Source organism: Hyla sarda, chromosome 6 (assembly GCF_029499605.1).
Source record: "Hyla sarda isolate aHylSar1 chromosome 6, aHylSar1.hap1, whole genome shotgun sequence".
In the NCBI taxonomy this organism is placed as follows: domain Eukaryota; kingdom Metazoa; phylum Chordata; class Amphibia; order Anura; family Hylidae; genus Hyla; species Hyla sarda.
The window spans coordinates 52,256,325-52,275,965 of record NC_079194.1 but is presented as its reverse complement, the minus strand read 5'-3'; the positions used below and the strand labels follow the sequence as shown (position 1 = coordinate 52,275,965).

Genomic DNA, 19,641 nt, shown 5'->3' with positions numbered 1-19,641 from the left:
ACCGGTTGTTTGTTATTTTTTGCTTCTTATCCTCAGCAGTGATAGTATACAGTGAGCTTATATCCGGCTACAATACTTATCTGGTGCCAGGACAGGACCGTAGGAAAGTGCAGCATTCCTATCGGTCGTAAGCTCTGAGGGTATATTCAGATGATGCGGTTTTTTCTGTCATACAGGTGAGAACCTTGTGACAAAATACTCTGTTCTTACTATGAATTTCTTTAGGCTGATTGATCCTTCTTTTCTTGATGCAGAATGTTGGAGTCTGTTCACACTCAGGGAATTCGGCAAAGCGTTTCTCCATGGAGGGCACAATTTTTTTCATTCTTTCCCTTTAACCTTTTAAGAACACAGACCATTTTGGCCTTGGGAACACAGGAATTTTATTTTTTTTTGTGTTTTTTTATTTTTTTCCTCCGAAGATCCATAACTTTTTTAGCATTGTATCCACATACCCACAACAGGGCTTGTTTTTTGCAGGTCCAATGGTACTTTATAATGACACTTTTTATTGTACCATAAAATGAACAGCGCAACAAAACATTTGTGGTGGGAAATAGAAAAGCTCAATTCTGCAACTTTTCAATTCTCCACTTAAAAATCCATCATATGGCTTATTTTTTGCGCCACCAAGTCTACTTTGTAATGACATTACTCAGTTTACCCCAAAAATCCACGGCAAAAAGTAAAAAAAATCTGTGTGACAAAATTGAAAAAAAAAAGAAAAAAAAACGCCATTTTGTAACTTTTGGGGTCTTCCATTTCTACGCAGGCCATTTTTCAGTAAAAATAAAACCTTATTATTCTGGGTCCATACGGTTAAAATGATCCCCTACTTATATAGGTTTGTTTTTGTTATACTGGAAAAAAAATCCTAACTACATGCAGGAAAATGTATACGTTTAAAAATGTCCTTTTCTGACCCCTATAACTTTTCTGCATACAGGGATGTATGAAGGCAATTTTTTTGCACCATGATCTGAAGTTTTTATCAATACCATTTTTGTTTTGATCGCTTTTTATACATTTTTTTATGGTATAAAGTGACCAAAAATTCTCTATTTTGGATTTTTTTTCCATGTATGTCATTGACCATGCGGTTTAATTAACAATATATTTTAATAGTTCAGACATTTACGCACACAGTGATACCACATATGTTTATTTTTATTTACATAGTTTATATATATTTTTTTATGGGAAAAGGGGTGATTCTGGCTTTTATTAGGGAAGGGGTTAAAGGGGTACTCCGCTTCTCAGGGTTTGTAACAAACTTACATAGCCCCGCCCCCTTATGACATCACGCCCCATCCCTCAATGCAAGTCTATGGGAGGGGGCGTGATGGCTGTCACACCCCCTCCATAGACTTGCATTGAGGGGGCAGGGAGTGACATCACAAGGGGGCGGGGCTATGACATTACGAGCTCCCGGCTCCAGCGTTCGGTACAGTTTGTTCCAAACGCTCAGTAGCGGAGTGCCCCTTAAGGACCAGGCCAATTTTATTTTTGCGTTTTTGTTTTTTCCGCCTCGCCTTCTAAAATCCATAACTCTTTTTTTTATATTTCCATCTACAGACCCATATAAGGGCTTGTTTTTTGCGTGACCAATTGTACTTTGTAATGAAACCTCTCATGTTACCATAAAATGTACGGCAAACCCAAAAAAAAAAAAATTTAGGGTGGAAATTTAAATGAAAACCAAAATTTTATAACAAGACAAAACGCTCCTATTATGCTTTTTAAACCTCTTTTACTTACTCAGCAGCAAAAGAAATACATATATAAGATGATATGTATGATAAAAAACTTTAAACGTAAGGTATAGCGTAGCCAAACATGCTACCTTTCACATTAGCCAATCGTAACACAGGATACATAATAAAGGTGACAGTTTGTATAATATCTTCCTCTTCTTTTGCTGCTCAGCATAGTGAATAGATGAGTGTCCCTTATATATATTGATTTAATTGATATATATAATTAATTATTGTTTCTATTTTAATTTATACTGTGTATTCACCCCTATACATATTCGTTTATCATATTCCTTGTTGACACTATTATTTTAATTTCTTTGCCCCCTTTTTGTTATGCTTATGTGTCTTATACTTATATTAGATGTATAATTCTGTATATATATATATATATATATATATATATATATATATATATATATATATATATATATATATTGACTATCCCCTTTGATATTATTAGACTTTATTGCAGACATATCTTCTTTTTCACATTCCATTGTGTTTTGCAATGATATCTCCCTACTATCGCATGATTTCTTATTCTTTATCACTTAATTCGTCTCCGATTATGTTCTGACTACTTACCTTGTCCTCCGGCCTCAGCTTTTGTCCATCGTTACTTCATAATCTTCACGGAACTCCGACATCTTCTTTCTTGCTGCGTCACCGCCGCCATCTTGTGCACTGGATCTCGGCTCTCGCGAGATCTCGGCAGAGTGGTCATCACCTGCCGTGGGCGGGAACCCGTCTCTCAGACGGTTCCTGTCAGTCACTCAGAGAACATCCTCCCGTTCAGCCTCCTCCATTTTAGATACTATTATACTATTTGTTACTTTACATCCATTATTTTAACAAATAATTCATTACCTCAGCCTCTGCTACCAACTTGTGGCCAGCTTTAGGTACTCTTGTAAAGAATTTATTCAGAATTTATTCAGATTTTCTCCTCATAGAAAATCTGTTTATATATTTCTATCCCTTATTATTTATCTGCAATAATTTAATATGGAAATGTCAGACGAATCCAGGGCTGTCCCAAGAGAAAATCGCCCTCAACCTACAGTTACTGACAATTCCAACCTGGATAATATTCAGGCATTAGTGGATTCCTCAGTGGCACGCTCTGTCCACTCAGCCTTGCAATCCGCTGTTACGGTGTTACAAGATAGTGTATCTAGATCAATTTCTATGGCTTTAGCTCATCCCACTACATCTAATCCAAAAACTCCCTCAGACCTATACTGGTCCCCTGAGACCTCTGTTTCTAAATTGGCTAAGGGATTTAATATCCATAAAAAAGCTAAGGCCAAGAGACATCATATCTCTAGCGACGGCATCCCTTCTAAAAAACATCTAAAAAAGGGTCGCCTAGAGGATGTCCTTATTGATGCTCCTACTAATAGCCACATGACCTGTGTCCCTGAGACACATATTGTACCCTCAGCCCGTGAGGAAGAACATAAATTAAGGGCTCAAAAATCCGCAAAGCGGCAAAAACCAGACTCTTTCATTGAAATTGAGTCAGATGGTTCTTCTGCTCCTCAGGATGATCTCTCTGAGGAAAGTGAATATCTTTCACAAGAGAGTGGAGAAATTATTGAAGACCCTGTCTTACAGGAAGATTTTGCTCCATCCGAACAGGAAGCAGCTTATTTTGATCCATCCCTGATCCGTCATCCCCGGTCAGGTGAATGGTTACCTAACTCACTAATAGCACAATTCATGACAGCCAGAATCAATAAAGCACTTGATAAGTCTACTAGAAATAAAATGAAAGCTGAGTGCCCTCGCCCCACTCTTCCCCATTGTTCTTCTGTAACACCTGAAATTGACCCAATTCTAAACAAGTTTTTAATGAAAACGGGCAAAAACCCGAAAAAAGGAATTGACAGGAGTTTTAAATCCTGCCAAGACAAACTCCTTGATCTTTTAGGCCCATTGTCAAAAATTTTGGACTTAGTTGAGGAGTCTGCTTCTACTTCTAAGCCTATTAACATTGAAGTCCTCCGGGGCTGGGCTCAACGAGCTGTATGTTTCCTTGGAAACGCTAATACGGCGCTCACTACAGAACGCAAAAGAGCGATTCTTATGAAGATTGACCCCCAACTCTCAAATTTAGCCTCTAATGAACCCTCTAATCCCACTGAAGGGATGTTATTTGGGGATGATTTCATTCAACAGATGGGGAAGTATGTTGGCATGTTCTCCTCAATTACCAAAGCTCAATCTTCCCTAAAAAAGGTATTCTCGAATAGAGTTTTTACCAGGGCCGGAAAAGGCAGGAGCCGATTTTCCGGCCGTTACATCCCGGCTAGACAGCAGAGAGGCTCCTTCCAACAATACCAACCCCCCCAACCCTTCTACCCCACTCAACCCCCGAACCCCACTCCATTTTTTCCCTATAGAGCCAGAACCTGGCGCCCCAGAAGTCAACGTGGAATCCCAAGAGCAAGACCTTCTTCAGGTAAGCCTTCCGTTTTCTTTCCACAACATTCCATTGGGCGGAAGGATCATGCATTTTTTGAACAATTGGAATATGATTACATCAGACTCCTGGATCCTGAATACAGTTTCAGGCTTCCACATAGACTTTGTATCCCCTCCTATTCAATACAACCCACCTCATCCAATCCAATTTTCAAAATCAGATCAACTTCTGATAGATACAGAGGTAAAAGACCTTATTACCAAGGCAGCTGTTATACCCGTCCAACAAACTCATTCGAGTTTTCTCAGCAACCTATTTCTAGTGAACAAAAAGGACGGAGGTCACAGACCTGTAATCAATTTACGACTACTCAACAATTTTGTTGTGTACAGACATTTCAAAATGGAAGGTATACACCTCCTAAGAGACTTATTACTAAAAAACGATTGGTTAATAAAAATCGATCTGAAAGATGCTTATCTGACTATCCCAATTCATCCTTCATCCCAACCATTTCTTCAATTTCCATGGAACAATCAAATATGGCAATTCACTTTCCTTCCATTCGGCCTATCCTCGGCCCCATGGTGCTTCACAAAACTTCTGAAACCGGTTGTAGCACTTTTAAGAAGTCGAGGGGTACGCCTCATAATTTACCTCGACGACATACTTATCATGGCACAATCTCTATCCCTTCTTCTCACACACAGAGACTGGACTTTATCTCTCCTGTCCAATTTGGGTTTTCTGATAAATTTCAAAAAATCTATATTAACTCCGTCCCAAGAATTGGAGTTTCTGGGCTTCTTAATAAACACTCAGTCAACTACTCTGAGTCTACCACCCAAGAAACTAAAAACTATCCGGAAAGAAATTCGCCAAATTCTCCGAAAAGATCTTATCTCTCTGAGATCCATTGCTCGAATAGTGGGTCTTCTATCAGCTTCAATTCAGGCTATCTTTCCAGCCCCTCTTCACTATCGAGCTCTTCAACGATTGAAGATCCAACATTTGAGGGATGGCCTGGGATACTCGGACGAGATTCGTTTATCCCAGGACGCCAAGGAAGAACTTCTTTGGTGGCTCTCCCATATCCAAACTTGGAATGGAAAAACCATTTTTCATCCAAACCCGGATATTATAATAGAATCGGACGCAAGTCTCTCAGGTTGGGGAGCTCGCTGCGGCTCCCTCTCTACTGGAGGGAAATGGTCTCCTTCCGAATCCCAATTACACATCAACTGCTTAGAACTTTTAGCTGGGTCCTTCGCTCTAAAGAGTTTTGTCAAGAATTTATCCCACTGCTGTGTCTTACTTCGCATGGACAATATATCTGCAGTCCAATATATAAATCATTTGGGCGGAACGAATTCCAAGTCCCTTGCCGATATTGCCAAAGATTTTTGGCATTTTTGTCTAGACAGGCATATCACTTTGAAAGCAGAATACCTTCCAGGAATTTCCAACTCCATTGCGGATTGGAACTCTCGCTTTCTCACGGATTTCAGCGACTGGAAACTTCATCTTTCCGTATTCCAGACAATAGATCAATTATGGGGCCCCCTCCAACTAGACATGTTCGCTTCTCGACTGAATCGTCAAATTCCTCAATTTTTCAGTTGGAGACCAGACCCGGATGCTCTAGGATCAGACGCATTCCTACAATTTTGGCCTCCAGAAACTCTCTATGCATTTCCTCCCTTCAACCTAATTCCAAGACTTCTTCTTCAAGTCTCAATTCGGAAATCTACTATGGTCACAATTCTTCCCTGGTGGCCAACTCAATCATGGTTCCCTCAACTTCTTCCATTATTAATAGATTACCCACGAATCCTTCCATCCCTTCCGGACCTACTGTTGGACCCTCTTGGCAACTCTCATCCTCTAATTCTCTCGGACCAATTAACCCTAATTGCTTGTCTGATTTCAGGCAGTCTAGATCACTCTCGCCATTTTCTCTCACAACTAGAGAACTCTTATCAGACGCTTGGGCTCCAGGCACCAAATCTGCTTACAGATCAGCCTGGAAAATTTGGCTTCATTGGTGCTCTCAATGGGACTTGGATCCCTTACAAACATCTATTTCCAACATCTTAAATTTCCTTTCCGCTTCCTTTGATTCCGGCAAAGCCTACAGGACCATAAATGTATACAGATCCGCCATCTCTGCTAAACATTCTCTCATTGACTCTATCCCTGTTGGTAAACATCCTCTTGTTTGCAGACTTTTAAAGGGCATCCGTTTTCGTCGCCCTCCTTTACCAAGATATAACTCTACTTGGGATGTTAATCTTGTATTAAATCTGTTTACTTCTTGGGAAGACAATGACCTTCTCTCTCTTAAGTTACTTTCCTTTAAACTTACAGTTCTTTTGTGCCTCATTTCTATCAAACGCATCTCTGATGTTAGAGCCCTTGATGTCTCTAGAAGACAATATTCTCCAGATGGGGTCATATTTACCGTTTATCGTCGTACCAAGACCAACTTACAGTCAGTATTTTATCCGTTTTTTCCTCATCACCCTAAACTCTGTGTGGTTCGTTGTTTACGTTCTTATGAATCTAAGACGGAATCTTTACGTTCTGCCTATTCCTCTCAGTTACTGATATCCTATTGTAAACCTCACAATGCTGTTTCTTCCACGACCTTAGCTCGTTGGGTTAAACTTACCATGACCATGGCAGGTATTGACACTTCAACATTCACGGCCCATTCTACTAGAGGTGCATCTTCCACAAAAATGTTTCAATCTGGTGCTTCCCTCTCTGATATAATCAAAGCTGCCAATTGGTCTTCGGACTCTACATTCAAAACGTTCTACTTTAAACCTGATTCTCATGTTTCTATGGTTTTATTGTAAATTTTATACTTATGTCCTTAGATGTATGTATTTATTTCTCTAGCTTTAAACAAGCATAATAGGAGCGTTTTGTCTTGTTATAAAATTGAAGATTTTCCTATCCTTGGTGAAGGAAAATATAGATTTTATTAAAGACAAAACGCGAGTATTATCCCTCCCTTATATCCCATCCCTATAACATTTCTAATTTATTTCACAGCTGTCTAAAGATGACATCTTTCCAGACGACACTTCTATTGTTGGACGAAGTTTCTTCATTATGCATGGATTCCTGCTTCGAGACCTACATTCAAGAATTCATACTATGTTAATTACTAGTCCAGTTTGACAAGCTGCCCATGTTCAAGAAAATTCTTTCCAGAAAATCCCTGTTATGTTTTCGGACTTGTTTTTTCTTATTATACTTCTACTACCTTCGCAGAAAAAGAAGAGGAAGATATTATACAAACTGTCACCTTTATTATGTATCCTGTGTTACTATTGGCTAATGTGAAAGGTAGCATGTTTGGCTACGCTATACCTTACGTTTAAAGTTTTTTATCATACATATCATCTTATATATGTATTTCTTTTGCTGCTGAGTAAGTAAAAGAGGTTTAAAAAGCATAATACTCGCGTTTTGTCTTTAATAAAATCTATATTTTCCTTCACCAAGGATAGGAAAATCTTCAATTTTGCACACAGGGTTTTGTTTTCACACTGTACAATTTACGGTAAAATTGATATGTGTTCTTTATTTTGTGGGTCATTATGATTAAAATGATACTCTTAGCTAGATACTTTTATATTTTTGTACTGCTTAAAAAAAATCAAAATCTTCTTGTACAAAATCAGTAATCTAAAATTGCCCTATTTTGACCATCTATAACTTTTTCATTTTTCCATATATAGGGAAGTATGAGGGTAAATTTTTTGCGTCGTCATCTGTACTTTTTTTTAGATACCACATTTGAAATACCACCATAAAACTTTTAGATAATTTTTTATTACCGTATTTATCGGGGTATACCACGCTCCGGCCTATAACACGCACCCTCATTTTACCAAGAAAATTTGGGTAAAAAAAGTTTATTTTTGCATGCGTATACCCCGATACACTGTTTCTGACACCGCAGAAGACCCCAGGAAAGGCAGGGGGAGAGAGGCCGTCGCTGCCCGCTTCTCTCTCCCTGCCTTTCCTGGGGTCTAGAGCCCTGCTACTGCCGCTTCTCTCCCCCTGGCTATCGGCGCCGCTGCCCTATTGCCTCCCCCATCCCTGGTTTTATAATTACCTGTTGCCGGGGTCGGGTCCGCGCTGCTTCTGGCTCCGGTGTGGCGTCTCCTGCATCGTTGCTATGCGCTGCAAGGCGCAATGACGAGTGCCGTCAACGCGACGTCACTCATTGCGCAGCGCATAGAAACGACGCAGGAGACGCCACACCGGAGCCAGAAGCAGCGCGGACCCGACCCCGGCAACAGGTAATTATAAAACAGGGGATGGGGGAGGCAATAGGGCAGCGGCGCCGATAGCCAGGGGGAGAGAAGCGGCGGCAGCAGGGCTCTAGACCCCAGGAAAGGCAGGGGGAGAGCCTCTCTGCTCCTGCCTTTCCTTGGGGCTTCTGCGGGGTCAGAAAAACCAGGGATGAGGGAGGCAATGGGGCAGCGGTGCCGGCAGTCTCTGGACCCCAGGATAGGCAGGGGCAGAGAATCGGACAGCGACGGCAGGTCTCTGGTCCTGCAAAAGCCGCTGCAGTTCATTGATTTAAAGCGCCAGCTTTAAATAATTGAACTGCAGTGGCTTATCGGCGTATAACACGCAGATAGATTTTAGGCAAAAAATTTTAGCCTAAAAAATGCGTGTTATATGCCGATAAATATGGTAACTTTAAAAAAAAAAAAAAAAGTGACAAAAAAAGCAGCATTTTTGGACTTTTTTTTTTACTTTTTACATTTACGCCATTCACCGTACGGGATCATTAACATTATATTTTGATAGTTCGGACATTTATGCACGCGGCGATACCAAATATGTTTATTTTTAAAAAATTACGCTTTTTGGGGGTAAAATGGGAAAAACGGACAATTTTTATTGGGGAGGGGATTTTTCACTTTTTTTTTTTTTTACTTTTACATTTTTCAACTTTTTTTTTTTTTTACGCTTTTTATGTCCCATAGGGGACTATCTATAGCAATCCTTTGATTGCTAATACTGTTCAGTGCTATGCATAGGACACAGCACTGCTCAGTATTATCGGTGATCTTCTGGTCTGCTCGATCTCAGACCCCGGAGATGGCCGGAGCCAGGTGAGGGGACCTCCGGCCGCCATGCTGGATGATCGGATCGCCGCAGCAGCGCTGCGGGCGATCCGATCACCCATTCAAAGTGCCGCAATCTGTATTGATCACGGCATCTGAGGGGTTAACCCCTTAATGACGCAGGATGTATATTTACGTCCTGCGCCGGCTCCCGCGATATGAAGCGGGATCGTGCCGTGATCCTGCATCATATCGCGTCGGTCCCGGCGCTCATCAACGGCCGGGACCCGCGGCTAATACCACACATCGCTGATCGCGGAGATGTGCGGTATTAACCATTTAGAAGCGGCGGTCAAAGCTGACCGCCGCTTCTAAAGTAAAAATGAAAGTGACCCGGCTGCTCAGTCGGGCTGTTCGGGACCGCCGCGGTGAAATCGCGGCGTCCCGAACAGCTGATCGGACACCGGGAGGGCCCTTACCTGCCTCCTCGGTGTCCGATCGACGAATGACTGCTCCGTGCCTGAGATCCAGGCAGGAGCAGTCAAGCGCCAATAATGCTGATCACAGGCGTGTTAATACACGCCAGTGATCAGAATAGGAGATCAGTGTGTGCAGTGTTATAGGTCCCTATGGGACCTATAACACTGCAAAAAAAAAAAAAAAAACAGTGTTAATAAAGGTCATTTAACCCCTTCCCTAATAAAAGTTTGAATCACCCCCCTTTTCCCATAAAAAAAATAAAACCGTGTAAAAAGAAAAAAAAATGTGGTATCGCCGCGTGCGTAAATGTCCTAACTATAAAAATATATCATTAATTAAACCGCACGGTCAATGGCGTAGGCGCAAAAAAATTCCAAAGTCCAAAAAAGCGCATTTTGGTCACTTTTTATACCATAAAAAAAAATGAATAAAAAGTGATCAAAAAGTCCGATCAAAACAAAAATCATACCGATAAATACTTCAGATCACGGCGCAAAAAATGAGCCCCCATACCGCCCCGTACATGGAAAAATAAAGTTATAGGGGTCAGAAGATGACCTTTTTAAACGTATAAATTTTCCTGCATGTAGTTATGATTTTTTCCAGAAGTGCGACAAAATCAAACCTATATCAGTAGGGGATCATTTTAACCGTATGGACCTACAGAATAATGATAAGGTGTCATTTTTACCGAAATATGCACTGCGTAGAAACGGAAGCCCCCAAAAGTTTTTTCTTCGATTTTGTTGCACAATGATTTTTTTTCCGTTTCGCCGTGCATTTTTGGGTAAAATGACTAATGTCACTGCAAAGTAGAATTGGCGACACAAAAAATAAGCCATAATATGGATTTTTAGGTGGAAAATTGAAAGGGTTATGATTTTTAAAAGGTAAGGAGGAAAAAACGAAAATGCAAAAACGGAAAAACCCTGAGTCTTTAAGGGGTTAATGGCGGACATCTTCGCCGTTTCGATTCTCGCGGTCATACACAGGCCGTAAATGTATGTGCTGGTGTGGGAAGTCCCACCAAACCAGGATGTACATTTACGTCCGTGGTCGTTAAGGGGTTAAATCACATTTATTAACACTTTTTTTTGCAATGTTATAGCCCCCATAGGAGTCTATAACATTGCACAAACTGATTTCCTACACTGATCACTGCTATGCATTAACATAACATTGATCTGTGTTATCGCCGCTCGACTGACCCTGCCTGGATCTCAGACACGCAGGAGGCAGGTAGGGATCCTCCTCGTGTCCTGCAAGCTGTTCGGGACACTGATTTCCCCGTGGCATTGCCGAACAGCCCGACTGAGCTGCGGGGATGCTTTTGGCTTCACTTCAGACGCGGCAATCAACTTTGATGGCCGAGTCTGAAGGGTTAATACCAGGCATCACTGCGATCGATGATGTCCGGTATTAGCTGCGAGTCCCGGCCGTTGATGGCCGCTGGGACCGACCCGATATGACGCAGGGTCAAGCGTGACCCCGCGTTATATAGGGGGACCCGGTGCAGGACATAAATATACGTCCTGCGTCATTAAGGAGTTAAACACTTTAGTTTTATTGTACTACGTAAATGTATGCCCTGCTTCAGTTCTATGATGAGTGCGCATTATAGCGTGATGATCCCGGCGAGGATCCATGGCTCATAGTAATATCCAGCATTAACTCCTTAAGGACCAGGGGTTTTTCCGTTTTTGCACTTTTTTTTTTCCTCCTTACCTTTAAAAAAAATCATAAAATCATAACTCTTTAAATTTTTCATCTAAAAATCCATATTATGGCTTATTTTTTGCGTCACCAATTCTACTTTGTAATGACATTTTACCGAAAAATCTACAGCGAAACGGGGGAAAAAATCATTGTGAGACAAAATTGCCATCTTCTGACCCCTATAACTTTTTCATTTTTTGCGCTGTGATCTGAAGTTTTTAGCGGTACGATTTATGTATTGATCGGACTTGTTAATCCCTTTTTATTCATTTTTTCATGATATGAAAAGTGACCAAAAATGCACTATTTTGGACTTTGGAATTTTTTTGTGCGTACGCCATTGACTGTGCGGTTTAATTATATATTTTTATAATTCGGACATTTCCGCACGCGACAATACCACAAATTTTTATTTACACTTTTTTTTTTTTAAATGGGAAAAGGGGGGTGATTCAAACTTTTATTAGGGAAGGGGTTAAATTATCTTCACTTTTTTTTTGCAATGTTATAGCTCCCATAGGGACCTATAACACTGCACACACTGATCTTTTACATTGATCAGTGGTTTCTCATAAGAAACCAGTGATCAATGATTCTGCCGCTTGACTGCTCATGCCTGGAGCTCAGGCACTGAGCAGTCATTGGGCGATCGGACAGCGAGGAGTAAGGCTGTCCTGTAAGCTGTTCGGGATGAGCTAACCGGCATTAGTTTACTTTCATTTTAGACGCGGCGTTCAACTTTGAACGCCGCATCTAAAGGGTTAATAGTGCGTGGCACCGCGATCAGTGCTGCGTGCTATTAGCCACGGGTCCCGGCCATTGTTAGAGGCCGGGCCCAACCCGCTATGATGCGGGGCCACGCCGTGGCCCCGTGTTATAGAACGGGAGCGGACTCGGGACGTACCGATACGTCCTGGGTCCTTAACAGGTTTAAAAGACGATGCGGAAAAAACGAAAACGCAAAAATAAAAATTGACTGTTTTCTCAAGGCCAAAATAGGATGTGTCCTTAAAGTGTACCAGTTATTTGGAAAAACTTTTGACATGTCGCTAGGACAGTGCCCATTAAAGGGGTATTCCCGTGGAAAACTTTTTCTTTTAAATCAACTGGTGCCAGAAAGTTAAACAGATTTGTAAATTACTTCTATTAAAAAAATCTTAATCCTTCCAGTACTTTTTAGGGGCTATATACTACAGAGGAAATTTATTTTCCTTTTGGATTTCTCTGATGTCATGAGCACAGTGCTCTCTGCTGACATCTCTGTCCATTTTAGGAACTGTCCAGAGCAGAATATGTTTGCTATGGGGATTTTCTCCTGCTCTGGACAGTTCCTAAAATGGACAGATATGTCAGCAGAGAGCACTGTGGTCATGATGTCAGCAGAGAGCACTGTGGTCATGATGTCAGCAGAGAAATCTAAAAAGTAAAGCATTTCCTCTGTATTATATAGCCCCTAAAAAGTACTGGAAGGATTAAGATTTCTCGGGAGTACCCCTTTAAGGAGTTAAAATGCACACAAAAAAAATTATAATAATAATTTTATCTCCCCCACCCCCCCCCCCAAAAAAAAAATACAAATAAATTAATAAATAGCAAAATGTAATCAATAAGTTATATGCGCCCCACAATTGTGCTATTAGGAAGTACAACTTGTCCAACAAAAAACAATGTCCCACACTATGTGGAGAAAATAATAAAAAAGTCATAACTCTTTGAAAGAAATACTCTTTGGTCACTAAGGGGTTAAAAATGTATTTATTCATTTTTTTTTCTGGAGTGCAAATACACAACTCTATATTTAGTCCTGCGCCAGGTCACTTTAAGTAACCTATATTATTACATCATCAACTGTACAAAACCAGCAGAGTAATAAAGCTTAGTGAAATGAAAAAAAAAAAAAAGACACCACTCAAACCGAAAGGTTCTATCCGGCAGTTGGAATTAAGCCAAGGCCGATAGTCTGTAAATGTGTATTAAAAAAGACGAATAAGAACCCAGCGATGACATCACTTCTCCGCTGGCTATGCTCCGTGTCACTTGGCGTGACGTCACGCTCTCGGCCCGTCCGCCGTGATATTTATAGATCCCGGCCTGTGATTGGTCGGCCGAGCTGTCAGTCATCTGATTGCATCATGCTGCTTATAATAAGGAGAAAGACCTGTGAGATTTCGCAACGAGGCTTTGTGTGCAAAGTGGAAGACGCTGCGGTTATAAAACCCTTCCGAAATCCGACAGACCTTTTGATGAAGATTCGGTAAAAGCCGCAGGACCTCGACTTCTTCAGGTAACGGGCGCCATGTTTGAGGGTTAGAAAACAAACGCATGCAAAGCGCACTTTATAGTTGTTCCTGAGAAAACCGTATAAGGCTCTAGTCTGTGTATACGGGGGAATCGTGTGTATATGATTAGAAGTTACTATATAGAGTACGGCGGGAGGTACATTCTTTCTTTTCCCGGAACCTGTAAGTATTGACGTGTTGGATCCGGTACTTCTTCCTGGAACAGAGTGCAAGTTATCTTCCCTGTACACACCCCGGCCGGGCTGCCAGGAGTCACAATGTAACAAGATGATGTAATCTGCAGAAAGTGCCTGGGACCTCACATACACACAGTCCTGCTGTAGGACTCTGTTCACATAGTGTGTATATATATATATATATATGTGTATATATATATATATATAATTATAGTGTGTTTTTAACCCCTTAAGGACTCAGGGTTTTTCCGTTCTTGCACTTTCGTTTTTTCCTCCTTACCTTTTAAAAATCATAACTCTTTCAATTTTGCACCTAAAAATCCATATGATGGCTTATTTTTTGCGCCACCAATTCTATTTTGTAATGACGTCAGTCATTTTACCCAAAAATCTACGGCAAAACGGGAAAAAAATTGTGCGATGAAATTAAAGAAAAAACGCAATTTTGTAATTTTGGGGGCTTCCGTTTCTACGCAGTACATTTTTCAATAAAAATGACACCTTCTCTTTATTCTGTAGGTCCATACGATTAAAATGATACCCTACTTATATAGGTTTGATTTTGTCTTGCTTCTGAAAAAAATCATAACTACATGCACGAAAATTAATACATTTTAAAATTGTCATCTTCTGACCCCTATAACTTTTTTATTTTTCTGTGAGGGCTCATTTTTTGCGCCGTGATCTGAAGTTTTTAGCGGTACCATTGTTGTATTGATTGGCCTTTTTGATCGCTTTTTATTCATTTTTTTTTCATGATATAAAAAGTGACCAAAAATACGTTATTTTGGACTTTGGAATTTTTTTGCACGTACGCCATTGACCGTGCAGTTTAATTAATGATATATTTTTATAGTTCGGACATTTACGCACGCGGCGATACCACATATGTTTATATTTTTATTTACATGTTTTTTATTTTATGGGAAAAGGGTGATTTAGACTTTTATTAGGGAAAGGGTTAAATGGCATTTATGAACTAAAATTTTTTTTTACACTTTTTTTTTTTTTTTTTTGCAGTGTTATAGCTCCCATAGGAGGCTATAACATTGCACACACTGATCTTATACACTGTTAACTGCAAAGCCATAGCTTTGCATTGATCAGTGTTATCGGCGGTCGATTGCTTAAGCCTGCATCTCAGGCTTGGAGCAATCAATCGCCGAAAGGACGCACCGGAGGAAGGTAAGAGGACCTCTACTCGTGTCCCAGCTGATTGGGACACCGCATTTTCACTGCGATGGCTCCCGATCAGCCCCACTGAGCAGCCGGGCAGCTTTCACTTTCGTTTTAGACGCGGCGTTCAACTTTGAACGCTGCGTCTAAAGGGTTAATGGCGCGCGGCACCGTGTCCCGGCTTCAGTTACATGCCGGGACCGACCCGATATGACACGGGGTCACCGCGTGACCCCGCTTTATATCGCGGGAGCCGGCCAAGGACGTAAATATACTTCCTTGGTCGTTAAGGGGTTAAATTATTAGATATATTCTAAATATCAGTGGTCTCCAACCTGCGGACCTCCAGATGTTGCAAAACTACAACTCCCAGCATGCCCGGACAGCCGTTGGCTGTCCGGGCATGCTGGGAATTGTAGTTTTGCAATATCTGGAGGTCCGCAGGTTGGAGACCACTGCTATATATAATCCTTTTTATTTTGGTTAGTTAGCCACATATAGACCAGGTTGCCCCCTCCCCCTTTATGACAAGACACATTTTTCTGTTTTATGTCCTTTTTATTTTTTTTATTTTTTTGGGGGGGGGGGGGGGTTGGTAAATGTGGATTCATTGAAAGCTATGAAGTTTCTTTAGGCCCCTTTCACACTACATAATTACTCCGAAGTTCCGTCAGAAAATCAGCAGTTACAAAATCCAATACGGCCGTTAGAAAATCCCATTTATAGTCTATGGGATTTTTCTAATAGCCGTTTTAACCCGTTATTAATAACGGCCATTATTTTGTGACTGAAGATAGTAACGGGAGAAATAGGGAATGCACTATTCCTCCCGTTACTATCTTCCGTCACAAAATAACGGTTCGTTATTAATAACAGGTTAAAACGGCTATTAGAAAAATCCCATAGACTATAAATGGGATTTTCTAACGGCCGTATAGGATTTTGTTACTGCCATTTTACTGCCGATTTTCTGATTTCGGAACTTCGAAAACGGAGTAATTATGTAGTGTGAAAGGGGCCTTACCAGCAGTTGTTCCCAACCAGGGTGCCTCCAGCTGTTGCAAAAGTACAACTTCCTGCATGCTCGGACAGCAGAAGGCATGACGGGCATGCTGGGAGATGTAGTTTTGCAAGAGTTATGGGGCAGCTTGGCTGGGAAACACTGTTTTGTAGCTTTCAAATAGGGATCAACCGATATCGATATTTTTTTTTATTATTTATTTTTATATATATATATATATATTTTTTTTAGGGCCGATGCCGATAATCTGTGGCCTTTCAGGCCGATAGCCGATAAATTATACCGATATTCCGGTATAAATTATCGGCTATTTCTTCATTGTGAGACAAAAGTGAAGAAAAAACGCCATTTTGTAACTTTTGGGGGCTTCCGTTTCTACGCAGTGCATATTTCGGTAAAAATGACACCTTATCATTATTCTGTAGGTCCATACGATTAAAATGATCCCCTACTTATATAGGTTTGATTTTGTTATACTTCTGGAAAAAATCATAACTACATGCAGGAAAATGTATACGTTTAAAATTGTCATCTTCTGACCCCTATAACTTTTTTATTTTTCCGTGTATGGGGCGGTATGAAGGCTCATTCTTTGCGCCGTGATCTGAAGTTTTTAGGGGTACCATTTTTGCATTGATAGGACTTGTTGATCGCTTTTTATAAATTTTTTCATGATATAAAAAGTGACCAAAAATGCACTATTTTGGACTCTGGAATTTATTTGCGCGTACGCCATTGACCGTGCGGTTTAATTAACGATATATTTTTATAATTCGGACATTTCTGCCCGCGTTATAGAACGGGAGCGGACTCAGGACTTACAGGTATGCCCTGGGTCCTTAACAGGTTAAAGTGGTATTCCAGGTAAAAACTTTTTATATATATATATATATATATATATATATATATATATATATATATAATATATGAATGAACTGGCTACAGAAAGTTAAACAGATTTCTAAATTACCGTATTTATCGGCGTATAACACGCACTTTTTAGGCTAAAATTTTTAGCCTAAAGTCTGTGTGCGTGTTATACGCCGATACCCCCCCCAGGAAAGGCAGGGGGAGAGAGGCCGTCGCTGCCCGCTTCTCTCCCCCTGCCTTTCCTGGGGTGTAGAGCGCTGCTGTCGGCCCTTTTCACCCCCTGGGGCAGAGAAGCGGCGCCGACAGCCAGGGGGAGAGAAGGGGCAGCCATTGCCGGCGCCGCTGCCCCGTTGCCTCCCCCCATCCCCGGTGACATAATTACCTGAGTCGGGTCCGCGCTGCTCCAGGCCTCCGTCGTTGCTATGCGCTGAACGGCGCGGCGCATGACGTCAGAGCGCCGCGCCGTGCATAGAAACGACGCTGGTCCCCAGCGTCGTTGCTATGCACGGCGCGGCGCTCTGACGTCATGCGCCGTGCCGTTCAGCGCATAGCAACGACGGAAGGCCTGGAGCAGCGCGGACCCGAGCAGCGCGGACCCGACTCAGGCCTGGAGCAGCGCGGACCCGACTCAGGTAATTATGCCACCGGGGATGGGGGGAGGCAACGGGGCAGCGGCGCCGGCAATGGGTGCCGCTGCCCCTTCTCTCCCCCTGGCTGTCGGCGCCGCTTCTCTCCCCCTGGCTATCGGCGCCGGCAGCGATAGTCAGGGGGACAGAACGGGCAGCGGCGCCGATAACCAGGGGGTGAAAAGGGCCGACAGCAGCGCTCTAGACCCCAGGAAAGGCAGGGGGAGAGAAGCGGGCAGCGACGGCCTCTCTCCCCCTGCCTTTCCTGGCGGTATATCGGGGTATACACGCGCACACACGCACCCTCATTTTATCATGGATATTTGGGTAAAAAAAAATTTTTACCCAAATATCCTTGGTAAAATGAGGGTGCGTGTTATAGGCCGGTGCGTGGTATACCCCGATAAATACGGTACTTCTATTAAAAAATCCAAATCCTTCCAATAATTACCAGCTGCTGAAGTTGAGTTGTTGTTTTCTGTCTGGCAACAGTGCTCTCTGCTTGTCTCGGGAACTGCACAGAGTAGAAGAGGTTTGCTATGGGGATTTGCTTCTACTCTGGACAGTTCCCGAGACAGGTGTCATCAGAGAGCATAGGCAGAAAAGAACAACTCAACTTCAGCAGGTCATAAGTACTGAAAGGATTAAGATTTTTTTAATAGAAGTAATTTACAAATCTGTTTAACTTTCTGGAGCCAGTTGATATATTAAAAAAAAGTTTTTTTCCTGGATAACCCCTTTAAACACTCCCCATACACTCAACATACAATGGTCATCACAGAACAAATTACCAGTTTTCAGTAGAGAAATGTGCTTAACATACGATGGTTCCAGGGATCCAGAACCAATTGCCAGTTTTCCATAGACATGTACTCAACATACAATGGTTTCGACATACAATGGTCCTCCTGGAACCAATTAATATTGTATATTGAGGGACCACTGTACTTTCTTCAGGCATAGGTTACCCACTGCGAGTTACCCTACTAGTTAATTCAATGGATCCACCGCAAATCTGCCACAATTGCACTCTCGTTATTGAAGTGAATAATATCCTAACCCGCTACAAATTACGATCGTGTAAACATTCCCTTAAAATACTTTCTAAAACGATGTCCCCTTTCCATTGCTATGTATACTGGGGCAGGCTAGCCAGCTGTGGTTAGGGCCCTTTTGTTCAATTGTTCTTGTTCTGGCAGCAACGCAATGCATTCAGGCATGTAGACAACTTCAAGCTCAAACAGAGCATCAGAATAGGAAAGACATTGGATTTAAGTGACTTTGAGCTTGGTTGTTGGTGCTAGATGAGCTGATCTGAGTTTTTTTTTTATTTTTTTATTGTTTGTTTAGAATTTACTGATCTACTAGGATTATACACACACAACAATCTGGTTTAGAGATTGGTCAAAAAAAAAAATCCACTGGGCAGCGTTGCGTCCAAAAATACCTTGTTGATGTCAGAAGAGAACGGGCACATTGGTTCGAGCTGACAAAAAAGGTAACAGTAACTCAAAGAAGCACTTGTTACAACCAAGGTATGCAGAATACGCAAAGAAGTAGAAAAAGAACTGTTGCACTCACCTCTCTGTGAATCACTTTTTATTTTATTGCATAAGTACAGTAAAAAACATGCAGAAGGAGGACACAACGTAGGACAGTGGGAGCTAGATCTGCAGCTACAGCCGTTTCATGCATGTGTTCCCTTCTGTATGCTGACAGTTTAGCGGTATGCAGAATACCATTTCTGAACACACAGTATGTCCAACCTTAGGGTACGTTCACACGAGCGGACCCACAGCGTATTTTACGTTGCAGATCCGCTGCTGAAGGACCCCTGCATGGTGTCTTTACATGTGCCTTCTTGGAGCGGGAATACACCATTACGAGCAGACACACTGCGGTGTGCGAGTTACTGCGCATGCGCCGCTCCCCCTGCTCCATGAGCTAGTCTGAGAGCTGCCGCTGCATGAATGTATACTGCCCATGCGCGCTGCA

General features: G+C 41.8%; 1 protein-coding gene across 2 annotated transcripts in view; it reads left to right on the top strand.

Moving 5' to 3' along the window:
- The first annotated feature begins 37 nt into the window (after positions 1-37).
- The window catches only part of CEBPG (CCAAT enhancer binding protein gamma), a 44,659-nt gene continuing 25,055 nt past the window's right edge, over positions 38-19,641 (top strand). Inside the window, exon 1 of one of the 2 annotated variants that reach the window (XM_056523711.1) lies at positions 38-176. The gene's annotated coding sequence lies outside the window, so the exon portion shown is untranslated. Of the gene's footprint in view, positions 177-13,381; positions 13,762-19,641 lie in introns of those variants that run through there. The other variant, XM_056523710.1, reaches the window with a different exon arrangement.